Below are 4,397 nucleotides of genomic sequence, written 5' to 3'. Positions count from 1 at the left end.
ATTCAAGCGAAGATTTAGGTTCTTCATTGATAACATTTCTGCTTCTAGATCTGACTCCACTTCAAGACCCTCCACATCCTCTTCATGTTCTTCCTCTTCTCTTCTTTGCCCTTTCTTTGTATATGAACGACCTCTTTTTCCAGTTATAGGACTTGGAACTGTAGCTCGTGAAGTACTTGCCTTTTGCATTTGACGTCGAGGTTTATTTTTTAGAGGCTCAATGTGAATTGCTTTAGATCGCCCTACTTCTTCTTCTATTGCCTCAACTTTAGGTATACTTAAGGGCTTCACTTGTTCTGTTATTCCATCAACTTCATGAGTTACACCATCTAAGTGAGTAATACCATGAACAAGAGATGTGTGTGCATGTCCTGTCTTATCTGATGCATGTCGTGTCTCACTCAATTCAATTTCTGTCTGAGATGCATGTGCATGTCCGGTCTCCACCAATTCAATTCCTGTCTCAGATGTAGATCCCTTGTAAGCATCCACGTGTACAAGACCCTCATCCATTGCTACAATGTGTTCTATCTCATCCACTCCACTTCCTCTCTCATTTGTATTACCATGAACCAAATCTACATGGCGTGTCTCATCACTTCCTTTCTCATGTGTGGATTCTTGCACCTTAGGTCCCTCCAATGAAGTTGAACCTTGTTGGATGACACCCTGAAAGTATTCAAAAATAATCTTTGACTGCATTTTTCTTGCTTCCTCAATGGGAAATTCCTCCCCTACATGTTGAAGGATCTCCAATGCAGGAACCAATTCAGGAAATCTAGGTGCTTTTGGCGGCGGCATCACAAAGTGCATTGCATCTTTCTTAGAAAGAAGAAACGATCTGTTGCTCATTCTTGACTTTGTGTAAATCATCATTATAGTGCTGTCTTTTTCAATTTTTATTCATACTAAGGTGCCCCCTTGAATCAAATTGCTCTTGGAGAAAGATACATTTGATGCGCACTCATCTTTCTCCAACTCTCTCTTTGTCATCACTAGAATGAGATTTCCTTTACTTAAGACCAAGAACCATGCTTTCTTTGTTGTGTCAACAACTGTCTAGTTTGTGAAGTCCTTTGGGGCATAAATTCTTCCATTGTATTTTAGTGTCATACCATTGACAAATGCTGTAGCCTCAAGATCCATCCTGTATTCAAGCACAACACAAATTTTAAGTACTTTGACAAACTACAATTACTTTGAAAAATCAAAAGTACAATGAGTCCCATTAATACAGCTCAAGTTTGTATTCTTCCCAATCATATAAGTATCAATTTCATGCTTTGGGAATAGCCTAAAAGGCTTTACAAGGCTTAGAGCATAAATGCTTTGGGAATAGCCTAAAAGGCTTTACAAGGCTTAGAGCATAAATGCTTTGGGAATAGCCTAAAAGGCTTTACAAGGCTTAGAGCATAAATGTGAAAAAAAATAAGGATTTACAATGATCTCTGAATACAAATTTGAAGTCTGTCATATATAAGTACAAAATGCTCTGTCAACTCCCGCAACTGATATAAGTGTAAAATGCTCTGTCAACTTCCACAACTGTAATCTGTCATGTGCACTGATACAACTTTCAATCATCTTGAAAGTTTAAAAACCTTAATCGTTGCTTAAATGGTAGGGTTGTTGTGACTGTGAAACCGAATGTGAACGAATGGACTGACTCCGATTAGGAACTAGTCGGGAAATTTTGAGCAGGGCTTTGATTGGTTTTTTTGGAGTTCTCTCCTCTAAGGACAAACTAATCTATGCTAATCTAGACTACACCAACCGTCGAAGCGAAGAAAAGCAAGAAATAATTTCTTTTCCATTGTTCTTTTTAATATCCTTAGGTTGCGAATTAAAAGCAAAAAATAATCTTTCCATTATTCTTTTTAATACACTAAGGTTGTGAGTTTAAAAAAGATAAAATTTATATTTTATCTTTTTTAAACTCACACCCCTTTCTCTCTCTCTCTCCCCCCCTTCTCTCCCCCCCCTTCTCTCTCGCTGCCGCCCCCATCCTCCCACCCCACCTTCCCCATTCTCACTCCCATGCCCACGTCCATTCTTTCACCTTCCCCATTCCCACTCCCTCTCCCACTCCCATCCTCCCACCCCTTTCTCTCTCTCTCCCCCCCCATTCTCTCTCGCTGCCGTGGCAGCGGCCCCCCCCTTCTCTCTCTCTCTCTCTTCTCCTTCTCATTTTAAAAAAGATAAAATTTATATTTTCAAAAACTAATTTACTTACAACTCATAAGAATTGAACATTCACATTAATAAGAAGTTAAAATCTTAATAAATTTGAATTTATATAATAAAAACTATAAAGTAGTTTAACTTAAAGTTTATGAAAAAATAACATAAAATAAAGAAAACAAGACTTAAAATTAAAAATTTAATATTTACCTAGAAGAATATATTAATTCTCCCAAAAAAGAAATAAATTAAAGTAATAATAACGAATATTCTTCCTAAAAAGAAATAAATTAAAGTAATAATAACGAATGTAAGTTAAACTACTTTTAAAATTTTAATTTAAAATGTAATAAAATTAAAATTATACTCTTTATATTCCAAAACAAAATGCATTATAGTCTAAATTAAACTAGTAAATTAAAAATGAAAGTGAAACTCATTTTAAATTCAAAAACAAAGAAAAATTTAAAATTCAAGTTTCTACAAGTTTTGCTTTTAGCATACATTTGTCTTTTCACATCCACGCGTTTGTCTTTTGAAACACAAGGTTGTCTTTTATCACAATTTTCACATCCACGCGTTTGTCTTTTGAAACACAAGGTTGTCTTTTATCACAATTTTCACATCCACGCGTTTGTCTTTTGAAACACAAGGTTGTCTTTTATCACAATTTTCAAGTTTTCACATGTTTGTCTTTTCAAACACAAGGATTCATAGTTTAAAAAAAGGCGAGAAATTTTGAAATTCTAGTTTCCACACGTTTCTCTTTTCAAACACCAAGGTTTGTCTTTTCAAACACAAGGATTCATAGTTTAAAAAAAGGCGGGAAATTTTGAAATTCTAGTTTCCACACGTTTCTCTTTTCAAACACCAAGGTTTATAGTTTTTTTTGTTTAAGTTTCGACTAAATCACACACCAATCTCCTCTAATATGCCTCATTGATCATAGCTCCCAAATTCTTCCATCAAAACATCTCTCCTTTATCTCTTCTTGATCGTCGCCCACTCATTTTTTCTCCTCATTGGTAAGATTTTTTATCTCGATCGTACTTTCTCTTGTGCCCTTCCTCTCTAAATTTTCATCAAACACCAAGGTTTATAGTTTTGTTTGTTTAAGTTTAGACTAAATCACATACCAATCTCCTCTCATATGCCTCATTGATCGTAGCTTCTTCATCTTGTCTCGATCGTCGCCCACTCATTTCTCCTCTTCATTGGTAAGATTTTCTATCTCGATCTCTTCATCTTGTCTCGATCGTCGCCCACTCATTTCTCCTCTTCATTGGTAAGATTTTCTATCTCGATCGTACTTTCTCGTGTCCTCCCTCTCTAAATTTTCATCTCTCTCACTCTTCTCTCTCTCTCTTTCCTCTCCGCTCTAGTCTATGTTTCCTCTCATCTTAGTCTACTCTCTCCCCTCCTCTTCATTTCCCCTCTCTCTCTCTCTCTCCCTTTCTCCTCACCTTTTCCCTCTCTCTCACTTGTGCTCCCCACTCTCCTCCCCACTCTCTCTCTTCTCTCTCTCTCTCCTCCCCCTCTCTCTCTCTCTCTCCACCCCTCCCTCTCTTTCGCTGCCGTGGCAGCGGCCCCTCCCCTCCTCTCTCTCTCTCCCTCCCCCTCTCTCTCGCTCTCGCATCTCCCCCCTACTCTCTCTCCCCCCCTCCTCTCTCGCTGCCGCGGCAGTGGCCCCCCCTCTCTCTTCCCTCTCCCCACCCCTTCCCTCTCCCCCTCTCCCCCTCTCTCTCTCCCTCCCCTCTCTCTCGCTACCCCCCTTCTCTCTCTCCCCCCCTCCCTCTCTCGCTACCGCGGCAGCGGCCGCGGCCCCCCCCCTTCCCTCTCCCCCCTCTCTCGCTCCCCCCTCCCTCTCTCCCCCCCTTCCCTCTCCCCCCCCCTCCCCCTCTCTCGCTGCCGCGGCAGCGGCCGCGGCCCCCCCCCTTCTCTCTCTCTCCCCCTTCCCTCTCTCTCGCTGCCCCCGGCCCCTCCCCCCCCCTCCCCCTCTCTCGCTGCTGCGGTTGCGGCCGCGCCCCCCCCCTTCCCTCTCCCCCCTCTCTCGCTCCCCCCTTCCCCCCTCTCTCGCTCCCCCCTCCCTCTCTCTCCCCCCTTCCCTCTCCCCCCCCTCCCCCTCTCTCGCTGCCGCGGCAGCGGCCGCGGCCCCCCCCTTTCTCTCTCTCCTTCCCTCCCTTTCCCCCCCCCTTCTCTCTCCCCTCCCCTCCCTC

The sequence above is a fragment of the Dipteris shenzhenensis genome, chromosome 6 (assembly GCF_047967505.1).
Source record: "Dipteris shenzhenensis isolate YYH24624 ecotype China chromosome 6, Dip_SZ_1.0, whole genome shotgun sequence".
NCBI classification, from domain to species: domain Eukaryota; kingdom Viridiplantae; phylum Streptophyta; class Polypodiopsida; order Gleicheniales; family Dipteridaceae; genus Dipteris; species Dipteris shenzhenensis.
This window is presented reverse-complemented; position numbering follows the sequence as displayed.